This window comes from Neofelis nebulosa, chromosome 12, assembly GCF_028018385.1.
Source record: "Neofelis nebulosa isolate mNeoNeb1 chromosome 12, mNeoNeb1.pri, whole genome shotgun sequence".
Taxonomy (NCBI): domain Eukaryota; kingdom Metazoa; phylum Chordata; class Mammalia; order Carnivora; family Felidae; genus Neofelis; species Neofelis nebulosa.
The window spans coordinates 44787644-44802288 of NC_080793.1; the positions used below are offsets into that span (position 1 = coordinate 44787644).

The 14645-nt window shown below is 40.3% G+C and overlaps 1 long non-coding RNA gene across 1 annotated transcript in view; it reads left to right on the forward strand.

Annotated features, from left to right (window-relative positions):
* The first annotated feature begins 8579 nt into the window (after positions 1-8579).
* LOC131491817 (uncharacterized) overlaps positions 8580-14645 on the forward strand; it is a 28842-nt gene continuing 22776 nt past the window's right edge. The window contains exons 1-3 of the long non-coding RNA XR_009251659.1: positions 8580-9517; positions 9858-10040; positions 10486-12271. This is a non-coding gene — a long non-coding RNA (uncharacterized LOC131491817). The remainder of the gene's footprint in view (positions 9518-9857; positions 10041-10485; positions 12272-14645) is intronic.

The following is a 14645-nucleotide window of genomic DNA, read 5'->3' on the forward strand; positions in this document are numbered from 1 at the left end:
CTTCCTTCTCTTTCAAGTTCACTGTTCTTTTATTCTCTTAATATCTAACTTGCTATTAATCCCATCTAATACATTTATCATAATATATATTGTAATTTTCTTTTTTATTTTTATTACTATTTTTAAAATTTACATCAACGTTAGTTAGCCTATAGTGCAGATTGTAATTTTCAATTTAAGAAATTTGGTTTGCATCTTTATTATGTCTTCCATGTCTTTGCTTAACATTTTGAACATGCAGAAATAGTTATAATAACTTTTTAAAGTCCTTGTCTACTTATTCTGTGTCGATTACAGGTAAGTCTCACTTGATGAGTTTTTGTCCTACTGATGGATTGTATTTTCCAGTTTTCTTATAGGCCTGGTAATTTTTGATTGAATGCCAGACATTGTGAATTTTACTTTGTTGGGCACTGGATATTTTTGTTCATATGAATAGTCTGGAGTCTTTTTTACTGAGACATAGTTAAGTTACTTGCAACTAGTGTGACCATTTCCATTCTGGCTTTTAAGATTTGTTAGACCCAAATGGAACATGCTCATTCTAGGGCTGAGTAGTCCCAACAACTGATGAAATACCCTTCTGTGTACTTAACGACCTGAGAATCCTGAGGCTTTCCAGTCTGGTTGTTGTGAATAGGCACTACTCCTAGCCTTGTGTGGGCGCTGGGCGCTGTCACCTCCTGTCCTTACCACGATTCTTTCCCTGCCTGGTAGTTTCCCCACATACGTGCCTTATTCACTTCTTGCCTGAATACTGGAGAGGCACCCAGCAGCTCCCTAGAGTTCTCTCCCTCTGTTGCTTTCTCATCTCTGGTCGAGAGTGTACCTCAGAGTTTGTCTTCAGTGCAGACTTTTCTTTGGCTGGTTTATTCTGTCTTCTGTTCTTTACGGTGTTTCTCTAATCTTGATAAATTTGGGTCACAACATACTCTGTTCAGGAGATCCTTAGCCTGTCTCTCTCCTTCTGCTTACCTCTATTTTCCTCCATTCCTGCCTACATAGGAAAGAACTGTCTTTCTGTGTATCTTATATGATGTATTATTTGATTCTGGAGGCATATTCTTTTCTGTGTTTTGAAGAAGTAGAGAACTAAAATGCTAATTTGTTTATTTATGGTCTGTTATTCCGCAAGAGGATGCTTGCCTGTGTGAGAGTGTTTGTTAGTGGAACTGGCAATTGGTAGTTGCTCCTGTCATCCTAATTTATTTTAACAGTGTCAATTGTGAGTTGGAACATCAGCTTTTCCTCTAAACTATTTCCTCGAAAGGCGGTAATTGATGTTGCTAGTAAAGTTTTAAAAATCTCTTTAAGACCATCTTCATTTACAATGAAATACTGTATTTTCATCTGTTTTTCTTAATATTGTAGGTAATGAACTTTAATTTTTTAAAATACTTTTATTTTATTTTTGAGAGAGAGAGACAGAGTGCAAGTGGGGGAGGGACAGAGAGAGAGGGAGACACAGAATCTGAAGCAGGCTCCGGGCTCTCAGCTGTCAGTGTAGAGCCTGATGTGGGGCTCAAACTCACGGACCACGAGATCATGACCTGAGCTGAAGTCGGACACTTCACCAACTGAGCCACCCAGGTTGCCTCTAGGTAATGAACTTTAAAAAAAGAATTGAAGGGATGGTAACTTTAGGCCCTTATTAAAGTGGCAAAGAAGAATTTTGGGGGAATAAATGTACAATTCTATGAGTCATTGCTTTCTGGTTGTAAAATAATGTTTATTTGTATGATGTTTAAATAATTCAAAGGCAGATGGTTAGTAATTCCTATCTGAAGCCATGAAAGTAAAATAAATTTGTTTAATTTTTTTTTGTCAAATGACATGTGGGGAATTAGTCTGTTGCTATCTTTCATTGGGAACAAATTTAAAATGGTATAAAATATTTAGAAAAATTTCAATTGTGGAACATAGTTTCTTATTTTGCTTCTCTTTCATACCTCTTTGTTCTTGTTGGAAATGCTGAAGTACTGAAATACTTCTTTTCTATAGAGGATGGTCCTCCCTCTTATCCAAGAATAGGTTTTGTAGCAAATCACTGCGTCAGCAATGATTTTGACTCTAACTGAAAGAGATAAAGTTCCTAAGAATTTATTATATATGTGTCTTGCCACTGAGTGAGCAAGAAAAATACATACCCATCAGTGCTGACTGGTTGGTAATTTCTGAAACACGATGCCACGGTTCCTCATAAATAACCGAGTAACAGAATCACGGAGAATTTGGCAGAGATCAATCTCTAGATGGATGAGTTAGTCTATAAGCAAATAGCTACTCAACTTCTTTTGACTTTTAAGAATGTTCTATGCATTTTCTGATCCAGATCCTTGGATCTCACTGAGTCCCTAGAGATCAAGTAATTTTTATAGACCAGCAAAGACTTAACAAGTCAGCAACTGTGCATTGGTGTATGGAGGTACATTTTTATTTCAGTGGGAGACCTCCAGATGCTGCTTTTAGAAACTTTCCTCCTTAACTTGATATCACGTCTATCTGCTGTGACTGGCCAGTGCACTGATTTGACCCTGATGTCATGGGCTGAGAAAGTATAGACTTCATCAATGATCAGCAAAGACCTGCCAGTAAAATATTTGTACTGCCTGGTTGTTTTATTTTTAGCATATTTGTGAGACTGAGTTAGACGCTGCATTTTCCATTTTGTCAAATGTCAATTAACATTTATAGAAGCATAACCTTGGTAGCCAAAGACATTTCAAGTCCTTGCCATATTTCTCCAGTCACTGTGCCCAGGGACTGTAAACTTGGAGGCGTCTGATAGGCATGTGGCTTAATACCCCTGCTTCCCTGTTTTGAATGTTTCCTGACTCCATAAATGAACAAGGAGATGATCTAAAAGCAAGCGAATATGCTTTGAACTTTCAAGTGAGATACGAGCCCAAGCACTCCTTTATCCTTCTCTGTAGACAAGGGAAGTGGTAACAGGAGGTGCCTGGAAATGGCCTCCGAGGCCCCATCAGCCATCATCTCAGGTGTCTGGCAGGTGCAGCAGGCAGGGCGGTTACAAGTCTGAAGATGGCTTCAAAAATGATGTTACATTTTAAATAGTCTTTATACAGTGTTTGCTTCACTGTACTGCTTCTTCTAGCCTTTCTACAGTAGGACAAACTGAGGTATTTTTAAAAGGGTTTTCAAAAAAAGAAAAAAAGGGTTTTCATCTCAGTAGGTCATTTCGCAAAACTGTTGCATGGGGAGCGTTAACTAATTTGGGGATGGATGACCTTAGAAATAAGCCAAGTGCCTTCCAGGCAACCCACTGCCTCTTTCAAAGTATTTGTCCTGCTGTCAGGACTTGTGGTATCTCTACTGGCCCCCAAAAGGGAAGAAATTCATTTATACAAAGGTAATAGGGACTTCATGTGTTGCTCATATAAAGAGTGACGTTTTAAGACACAACCAAGGGAAATGGCAATGCTAGCAATAAAGGTAACAGTAATAATAATAATAATAATAATAATAAATATGATGATGACGATGATGAATTCCCTGCTGTGCATCAAGCACTGTGTAAGAACTTTCTATACATTGTCTTCCCCTCTGGAAGCAACCTTATGACCAGTGATTGTTGTCTCTGTCTCATAGATGCCACACCCACAGTAACACTGGAAAATAGAGCCATGTGTGATGCCAGAGCCAGGCTCTTGCCTTTGTGTGACAATTTTCCATTATGAATGGCTGACAACTGGAATTTTGGACATCCCAAAAGGACATAATTTTAGAGTAGGAACTCTTTTCAGCTCCCTCAAATTATGGAGTGACAAAGTTAATTCTGGAATCAGCAGTGCTTTCACACACCATACAAATGTTTTGCTGGCTCTGAAGCTGTGGATAGATTCCAATGTATAATAGAGCTGTGAGCCAGTGACAGAAAATAAACAAACTAAATACCTTAACAGTGGTAGGAAGTTTGGTCTGACCACTGGGAAGCATGGCACCCATGAGCCACTGACGGTTTTGCCCCCTTGTACCTGAAAGCCCTCAGTGCCTCTCTGTGAGTATCAAGGGAACAGCATCTCCCTGCTCGAGTATCTTATACCAAGCATCTTACGCCAAGAGTGGTAAAATCATCTCTAATCATTGATAAAGGCAGTATTTTCTAGCTCTTCTGATCCTGTAACATAAAGGTCACTCATCATAGGTTGTCCATAAGGAGGTTCCAAGTGGGTATTCTCATGTACTTGGGAAGTAAAGCAACAGTAGGGAATTGACAGCTGTATACAGGTCTCCTTTTAGTCCCTTGTCAGTTTTTACCAAATAATGGTAAGGCTTGCTCTGAGCACTACCTAAAAATGGATTCTGAGCCCCCCACCTGGAGAGCCATGAACAATGAATGATTTGGCCAAAGGTGCAGGTAGGGGTAGTGAGTCATGAATTTGCCTTTTCTTCTTAGGTCATTAAAATACATTCCAGAAAGACCCTCAGATACCAGGTGGTTTTCTCAGAATACTAATTCTGAGAACTGAGAAACCAAATACTAATAACCAAATACTAATTCTGCTCTGACTACTTGGGTTCTAATCCTGGCTGTGCCACTTTTGTGACCTTTGGCCTCAAATTTCTCTGTGCCTCAGTTTCCTCAGCTATAACGTGGGGAGTAATAATAGCATTTACCTCAAAGAGTTGTTAGTTTAAGTAAGTTAATACATGTAAAGTTTTTAAAACAATGCTTGACACATTATAAATATTCAATATATATTAATTATGATTAATGAAAAAGACAGTTTTGAGTGGGTATTATGTATAGGCGTATTCTGGGTTTATGCAACCCCTTGACCTTAACCCTCTGCCCAACTTAGGATAGTATTTATTGAAAGTGCTTTTTTTAAAAAAAAATTCTTTTTAAGTTTATTTATTTAGAGAGAGAAAGAGAGAGCACAAGTGGGGTAGAGACAGAGAGAGAGGGAAGAGAAAGAATCCCAAGCAGGCTCGCACTGTCAGTGCAGAGCCCGACGTGGGCTCGAACTCAAGAACTGCGAGATCATGACCTGAGCTGAAGTCAGACACTTAACCGACCGAGCCACCCAGGTGCCTCTTTCTTAAACTTTTTTTAAAAATGTTTTTTATTTTTGAGAGAGAGTGTGAGTGGGGGAGGGGCAGAGAGAGGGGGACAGAGGGTCTGAAGCCGGCTCTGTGCTGACAGCGGAGAGCCCAATGTGGGGTTCAAATTCATGAACCATGAGACCATGACCTGAGCCAAAGTCAGATGCTCAACCGACTGAGCCACCCAGGTGCCCCCCCATTCTTCTTTTTAGGCAGCTAGGCAGTATGCCTAAGATGTGTTTTAACCGTCAGGTACTAGAGACTGTTTGTTTATTTATTTATTTATTTATTTATTTATTTATTTATTTTAAGTGGGAAAAGCAGTACTTAATTTGGGACGCTTACTTGGAGAACTCTGAAGATCTGAAGTCCTGAAGTAGAGCAATCTAGGTGTAGAAAGCATAAGGGAACAAAGAACTCTCTCTATGTTTTCATCTCTGTCTGTCTCTGTCTCTCTTTCTCTCTGTCAGAAGATTTTCCAGGAACTTTCCCCTTATCTTTTGTGAAAAGGTCTGTGGTAGTGTGATAGCTTTGTAGACCCATCTGGCTTCAAATCTTGGTTCCTCTACTGTTTGCTATAATGAATTTGGACATAGTCACTTAATGTTGCCTGGGGCCGATTTTCCAGACTATAAAGTGGGGTTTATAACACCCACTTGGCGGAGTTGTCATGAACTCTAAATGAGAGTTCCTCTAAATGAATAGTACCTCATATGTAGAAGCAGGAAAATAAAAGTTATTTCCCTCGCTACCTTTTTGGAAGATCTGTTTGAAGTAGTTGAAAATTGAACAGGATCATAGATTCCCAAACCCTGGTTTGCTCTGAAATTACATGAGGACCATTTTAAAAACTACTGACCTACTGAATCAGAATCTCTCAAGGGTAGCCAAGAAACCTGTATTTTTTAGGCAACTCTCAGATAATTCTGCTGCCTAACCAGGTTTTAGATCAATAAAGTATATGAACTCTCATTCTTTTTAAAAATGCTACTTTTTAAACATTTTAACATTTAAAAACATTTATTTAAGTTTATTTATTTATTAGAGAGAGAGAGAGAGAGAGAGAGAGAGAGAAAGAGGGAGAGAATGAGTGGGGGAGGGGCAGAGAGAGAGGGAGAGAGAGAATCCCAAGCAGGCTCTGAGATGACAGGGCAGAGCCCAATCTGGGGCTTGAACTCAGGAACCATGAGATCATGACCTGAGCCAAAACCAAGAGTCGGATGCTCAATTGACTGAGCCACCCAGGTGCTGCGGAACTCTCATTCTTTTGTGTTGCCAGTGTCATTGCTCAACACTGTTTAATTATCTTTTCTCCAATTTGTGGACACTGGGACTGTTTCTAGTTTTGGGCTGTATGAATAAAGCGGCTATAAACATCACAAGTCTTGTGGATGTGTTTTCTTTTATATTGTGTAAATACTTGTGTGGGGGCTGCTGGCCATAGGGAAGGTGTGTGATTCATTTTAGAAGAAACCTACAGACATCGTCCCAGTGTGGTTGTGTCATTTTACCCTGTCATTGATAGCCTTGCTCCAAGTCTGTCACCTCATCCTTGATTGGAGTCAGTCTCTCTAAATATAGCCATTCTGGTGGTTGTGTAATGTTGTCTCCTTGTGGATTTATTTATTTTTATTTTTATTTTCATTTATTTTTTTCTAAGTGGGCTGCATGCCCAGCATGCAACCCAATGCAGGGCTTGAATTCAAGACCCTGAGATCAAGACCCAAGGTGAGATTAAGAGTCTGCTGTTCAACTGACTGAGCCACCTAGGCACCCCTCCTTGTGGTTTTAATTTGCATTTCCTTGATGAAAAATGACACTGAGCAGTTTTTAATGTGCTTGTGGGCCATTCATTTATGTATACTTTTTGACTCTTCAAATCTTTTCCCCGTTTTTTTTTAAGTTTATTTCTTTTGAGAGAGAGAGAGAGAGAGAGAGAATGAGCCAGGGAGGGGCAGAGAGAGAGAAGGAGAGAGAGAATCCTCAGCAGGCTCTGTGCTGACAGTGAACACCCTGAAACGGGGCTTGAACCCACAAACTGTGAGATAGTGACCTGCGCCGAAACTGACAATTGGACGCTTAACTGACTGAGCCACCCAGGTGCCCCTTTTGCCCATTTTTAATATGCTTGTTTGCCTTTCTGTTGTTAAATTGTCACAGTTCTTTGTAGATCCTGAATAACAGTCTTTGGTCAGATACATGTTTTCCCAGTGTTTCCTTCAAGTGTATAGCTTGCCTGTTTATTTTCTTAATGGTGTCTTTTGATGAGTAGAAGTTTTTAGTTTTTTTTTTTAATTTTTTTTAACATTTATTTATTTTTGAGACACAGAGAGAGAGAGAGCATGAACAGGGGAGGGTCAGAGAAAGAGGGAGACGCAGGATCTGCAACAGGCTCCAGGCTCTGAGCTGTTAGCACAGAGCCCGACGCGGGGCTTGAACCCACGGACCACGAGATCATGACCTGAGCCGAAGTCGGACGCTTAACCAACTGAGCCACCCAGGCGCCCCTAGAAGTTTTTAGTTTTTTGATGAAACCTAATTATTTTGTATGGTTATTACTTTCTATGACCTAAGAAATCTTGACTATCTTTAGTCATGAATACATTCTCCTACACATTTTCTTTAAAAAGTGTTTAGAGTTTTACCTTTTGTATTTGGGATATTTATTTTGCCTTTCACAACTTTGCACAACTTCTCAAGGCTAGACCTTCTAAAAATGTGAAGTAATACCCAGTTAAAATCACTTTTATATATAAAAAATAAATGAGGCTTAATCATGTTAGGAGAAACCTATTATAATGGCTTTCCTGAGAAAATATGTGCAAATGTGGAATTATTCAAAACAGCAGACCATCTTCCATATTCATGTTTTGTTTCCAAACATATAATTTAAGAAGAAGAATGGATTCTCTGATTATAAAGCAGCCTTGACTTAAAGAGGTGTTTTTTTTTCCTAATATTTATTTTATTTTTGGGAGAGTGCAAGCAGGGTTGGGACAGAGAGAGGGGACAGAGGATCTGAAGCAGGCTCTGTGCTGATAGCAGAGTCCAGTGCAGGGCTCGAACTCACAAACCGCAAGATCATGACCTAAGCTGAAGTCCAATGCTCAACTGACCAAACTACCCAGGTGCCCTTAAAGAAATTATGGAAAGAGACTAAATGTCCATCAGCTGACGAATGGATAAAGAAATTGTGGTTTATATATAAAATGGAATACTACTTGGCAATGAGAAAGAATGAAATATGGCCTCTTGTAGCAACGTGGATGGAACTGGAGAGTGTGATGCTAAGTGAAATAAGCCATACAGAGAAAGACAGATACCATATGGTTTCACTCTTATGTGGATCCTGAGAAACTTAACAGAAGACTATGGGGGAGAGGAAGGAAAAAAAAAAGTTAGAGAGGGAGAGAGCCAAACCATAAGAGACTCTTAAAAACTGAGCATAAACTGAGGGTTGATGGGGGGTGGGAGGGAGGGGAGGGTAGGAGATGGGCATTGAGGAGGGCATCTGTTGGGATGAGCACTGGGTGTTGTATGGAAACAATTTGACAATAAATTTCATATCAAAAAAAAATTTAATGTTCATTTATTTTTGAGAGGGTGGAGAGGGGCAAAGAATGAGGGAGACACAGAATCCAAGGCAGGCTCCAGCCTCCACACTGTCAGCGCAGAGCCTGACAGGGGCTTGAACTTATGAACTGGGAGATCATGACCTGAGCCAAAGTCAGACTGTTAACCGACTGAGCCACCCAGGAGCCACCAAGAAGTGTTTTAAATATACATTTGTTGAGTTCAAAGAAAATTGGTCGCTATATGCATTTGTACCTACTGGTAAATGGCAGGGAGAGAGGAGTAGCCTTACACCCCCACACACGGAATTTGACAAGAAAGTGAAAGCAGAAACCGTTTCCTCCTTGATAACATGGGAGAGAGAACCTTACTCTCCTTGTTCCCAGTTGCTTCCATCCATAGTTGTTCTCTTCTGTCCCACATGTTCAGATCTGATTGTCAGAAGATGACTCTGGCCATACTGCTTCAGGCAGAGAATAACTTGCGTTCTTTTGCAGGGCCTGGCTCCCAGCTATTACCTCCATAGCAGAATCTGACACACTGATAGATGACAGGCCATCTGATACTCTATCCAACAGAGGACAGTGGCTCATTTCCGCTCTCACATAACATTTGCTCCAGAAATGGATTTTCTGAAACTTTCCACTTAAAAAGCTGTGGATTAACTTTAGTGAGGCCAACACAGTGGAAACTAAGCAGAGCATATAACCTCAGACCGTTGGGCAGGCGCACTTTGTCACGGCTGTGCCTTAATTCACTGCATATTACTTTCTTTGGAATTCGCAACCAGATTCTACACCATTCACTTTTAACATCTGGAAATATGCAAAGCATTTGGCTATTTGTTCACCTTGTTTAAGGTGTCCACCTACGTCAGGTAAGAATATATTTGCCAAAGCAAACTGTACTTTACTAAAATATTAGACTGCTTCTCCTAACTTAGATAAGCCATAGAATGTTAGTGATCGTGTTTTTATGCAATCCTATGAGTGATAACATTACATGTTATCATGCCTTCCCCCAAAGTTTTATTTTTTTTTGTGAACTTAGAAAAGTTTCTAATACAAAGGTTATATTATCAATGAATGCTAGTTTGAAAGAACCAAATAGGATTTTGAAGATTACCCTTCTTTAACAATGCCTTAAATTTTTATCTCCTTATCCATTCCTCATTGCTTTCTTTCTCAAGACATTATGGTTTATTGTGTCTCCACTAGGTACCTTGCATGTGATTTACACAGTGAATGGCCCTGCTTTCGGAGCAAGTTAATGATATAATATCCCCATTTATATTCAGAGCAGTCAACACTTTCCAGCTCTCAGAATAATAAAAGCACCTGCATTTAATATACATGGAAGAATGGAAAGGCAAATAGCAGATAAGGCACAATCAGGTAAGTGTAATCAGATAAAATATCACAATATTATAGTAGATCAGCATCTGGTAATGACTTGAATTTTGAAAGACTGACAAACAGCCTGGCCTAAAGCAGCCAGGCATACCTCATTCAGAGCAACTCTTTCCAGAGCTGATTGCTCCTCTCATGTGTTTTCTGGCAGATTAAGCAGGTAGGGTGTCTTATTTTAACTCTTCTGGAACTGTTTTGTGCCACTGGAAAAACACTGGCAATCTTCCTTTTGAGCCCAGATCAGAAACAAAAACAAATGACGTGTCCAAAAATAAAGCCTTGCGTCTCCCGGCAGTTATCTCAAATTGATCCAAATCAATTGTATTAAAAATAAAAATAAAGCCCGCGGTGATAGGAAGAGTTTTCATTTCCATCTCTGTGCTTGCCTGCATGGCGTTGACATTTTGTTCTAATTTTTTTTTTTTAAACAGGGAAGACAGTTTATCAGAAACTGATGTCTCCGAGAACTTCCTCACTTTTGGCCACTGGCAGCTGGAAACCTAACTGTGTATCTTAGCCTTGTGTGGACCCTAACGCAACACAACCATATGGAGTCAAATGGAAAGCTTCGTATTCGCAAGTCAGAACTGAACAGACCTGGTTTGTAGAGTGGGATTTAGCACGCTTTCTCTCCTTTTAAGTTACTCTCTGTTGGAGGCCAGTGATCTCTTCACTGAACTCACTGGGCCTCACCAGAGACCACGAAGACATGGGGAATATAAGGGACAAGGCACAGGGAGGGCCCAGGTGCGGAGGAGCTGTTGCACAAGCTTGGGCTGGCCCGCAGTTGGCCCTGGTGTTGACCTCTTTGGTGGCAGGGCTCCAGCTCCTTCCCAGAGGGATCACAAAGTGCCTTTGCTCTTCCCTGCTGCAATTGGAGTAGAAAATGCAATGGACTGCCCCATCTTCTGAGAAGAGCTGTAGTCACTCTCTTGTTCCTCCATTCTGATGCTTTCGTTTGCTTTTCTAGAGTAGTAGCCCTGGGCACTGGTCAACAGGTGTGTATTTAAATGAAATTTTCCTAAGTATGAGCATGAGGGAGATGAAATAACTGTCCACTGCATTTAGAGCCACTCTATTTTTATGGAAATGACTCTTCCCAAAATATCTCTGTCTCTTCAGCTGGTTTAGTCAGCTCAGACTGTGATAACAAAATAACGTAGGTGAGGTGGCTTAAAGAACAGAAATTTATTGTCTCTCAGTTCTGAAGGCTGTACGTCTGAGACCAGGGTGCCAGCACGGTCGGGTTCTGGTGAGAGTTCTCCAGCTGGTTTGCAGACGGTGGGCATCTCAGTGTGTGCTCACATGACCTCTTCTTTGGAAAGAGGGAAAGCAAGCTTTGTGGTCTAAGATGTCTTCTTACAATGACACTAATCCATGAGACTCTCCCCTCATGAGCTCATCTAAGCCTGTTTACCTCTCAAAGGTCCCATCTCCAGGCACCATCACACTGTGGGTTAGGGCTTCACCATAGGAACTGGGGGGGGCTACGGGGTACAATTCACTCCATAGCATTACCCAGTAGTATCATTGTGGCAATGGTAGTAAGGCAGAGACAAAGAGAGTGACTGCCTGGCAAAAAAAAAAAAAAAAAAAAAAAAAAAAAAAGGTTGACATGAAGAGTATTAGTAGTTCACTCCATGATGGAACAAATGTGAATTATTATCCATTCTTTTCACACACGCCACCCCTCACTGGCCCACTCACCTACGTATCCACTTGAGACTAAAAGAGATCACAGGAGAAGGCATTGTGTCAGGGATTAAGTGGAAAAGTAACAGCTTTCAGGATGTTTATGATGTCAACATTCTCTTGTCTTTTCTACTATACTTTCTACCTTCCCCGTAACGGGGACCAATAACTGGTTTCAGAATGATGGATTAACCCGCAAGGGGGCTTCATTCACCAAGACGGTTCAGTTATGTTCTAAATACCAAAGATGACAGAACTAATTTTCAGAAGATTTTTAATAACAGGAGTGAAAGTAAGGAGTTTGTGAGGAAACATGGGTTAATTGCAAGCCCCTCTTTTCAGAGTGTCCCATTTCATATAATGTTCTCTTTAACGGAATTCATCATTGAATGCTTTTGGGCAAGTGGGCTGAGATTTACATTTTACAACTGGAAAACTGGAAGCTTCTTCAAGGTCATTAGAAGAGATCTGGATTCTCAATTTAAGCATGAACTACACAAGACTAAAAATTGAAAACACCTTCCCCAGAGGTTTGTTCGTTTATTTGTTTGGGTTATTTTTTTGTTTTGTTTTCTTTTACATTTTAGTTGTGGCCTCAGAGGAGTAAGACTGTTTTAACTTGTCACTTTGTGAGTCTGGGCCATGAAAAGCCCGGCTAGTTGTGTTCAAAAGAGGTGTATCACTATCTGATTTGTGATAGAGAGAGCCTTAGATAAAGAACAACTGGGGATATTTCAGACACTACACTGAAAGCATTTCTACTTCTGCCTGAAGTCCCCTTAAGAGGTATTTAATAAATAGTAACGGTGATAATGCAACCAGATTATTTTCAGGTCCCATCTGCATTTCTCACCCTTTCTTTCCTCAGCCCTCTTCGTGGAGGGTGTAGACACTACAGTAAGTAAGTAGTAACACAATATCTGAAGGATGGCATAAGCATTGACTCACCTGGAGCCTTTTGATATAGATTGTGCTGTATGTAATGGGGTATGATGCATAAGTCTTTCTTTAAAAAAATTTTTTTTAATGTTTATTCATTTTTTGAGAGACAGAGAGAGCACAAGCAGGGGAGGGGTAGAGAGAGAGGGAGACACAGAATCCTAAGCAGGATCCAGGCCCTGAGCCAACAGCACAGAGCCCAATGCAGGGCTCAAACTCACGGACCGCGAGATCATGACCTGAGCTGAAGTTGGTTGCTTAACCAACTGAGCCACCCAGGCGCCCCTGCATAAGCCTTTCTAATTTAAGACTGTGGTCGATACATTTTGCCCCCACCATCCCATTTGGGGGCAGTTCATGTACTGATCTCTTAGAAATGATAGTGGAAATAGATCGAGGAGAATAGAAAGGCTGGAGAGACACGTGTGTGATGGCAGTCACTCATGAAGAAAGATGCGAATCGTTCCCTGAAGAAGGGATTTGCAATTACTTCTTAAGGACTACATGATTTGTTCTTTTCCTCTATACATAATTTGTGTTGAAGGTTTTGAGTGACAAGAAAAAGACTTCTTAGTTACCTTTGCAATTCTACGTAAGTCATATGCTCTAAGGGGAATACCGGAGTCTGCCTTTGTTCAATGCACACCCCAAGTGTAAATCTCAAGCTTCTGAAATGAGAAAAGATTAGATCTTCATACATGTTAGTTGTTAGAAAGTCGATTAACTCTTTGCTTCAGCTTTCTCATTTCAAAAGCGGGCACATATTATTTTCTGCCAGATTTAATAATCTATTCATTTTCTTAGCTGAACTCTCTAGATATTTGTCAGAAGATTTTGTCATTACGTGATGGGGCCCCACAATTGTTTAATAAATTGTTGCTATAAAAGACATTATAAAAAATACATATATAAATAGACTTCTAAGAAATAAGGGTGCATCGTTGGAGATGATACATTGTTAAATATCAGAAATGATTAGTGGAGAAAAAGCATCTGAAAAAATAATAACTTAGCTGAGTAATGAGTGCTGTGATTAACATATTCTACAAATCTATCAATAGTATGGCTCAGCATGTCCTTGTTAGTCTCTAAAATTAATAATGACAGATACCAAGACCCTATTAATATTTTAATAGTCTAATAGGCACAGGCAGGCATGTAGCAGAGAAGAATGTGAATCAGTGGGCAGGGTTGCAGGGCCGCCTCGAGAGAGTCTGTCAGGTGGGAGAGTGAAGTCCTCATGTGGCTTTCTTCTTCCTGTGTTCATTCTCCTATCAGCACCCAGGTTCAGAAAATGCACTAATTTTCAGCAGAGGGATGTGCCAGTTCAGGGCAAAATCCACAGAGTATTTAGTAGTCTTTATGCCCACTCTGTATTTTAAGAAATCCTAATGTTCCTGTCAGTGTGTATCCTGAAATGCCCTGTCATCTGAAAAATAGTAGGAATTCTTACAAAGAATATATATTCTGGGAATTTGAAGAGATAGGTTTTGAGATAGGTCTTTCCCGGATTCTGGCATCATCAGTCTCCTTGCTCGAATCATCTCCAAATTCATCCTCAGTAGAAATGATAGAATGTGCACAGACTACTCTGAGGTACTTAAAAGAATAAATCTGAGTGAAATAAGGAACAGAGGAAAGCAAAACATTAGATAACACATGTAAAGTTCTTATGGTGGTGCCTAGCACGAAGGAGGTCCGCAAGCAATGTTGGCTTCCTGCTCTTTTTCCTTCCTCTTTGGATTGAGGGCCCCATCTCTAGAGCGACCTTTACCTGACCTTCCTGTGTGGCTCACAATGTATTTTGCAGCACTCATAAACTTTTCCTCAGAGCTGACTTTGGATTTGAAAATGTAATGATATCTCCCTCTTGTAACAACATGTCCCTACAATTTGACACCCATAGAGAGGTGGTTCTTCAGAGAAGGAGGGTCTGCTTCTCGAAGGCTGTCTGTCAGTGCCTCA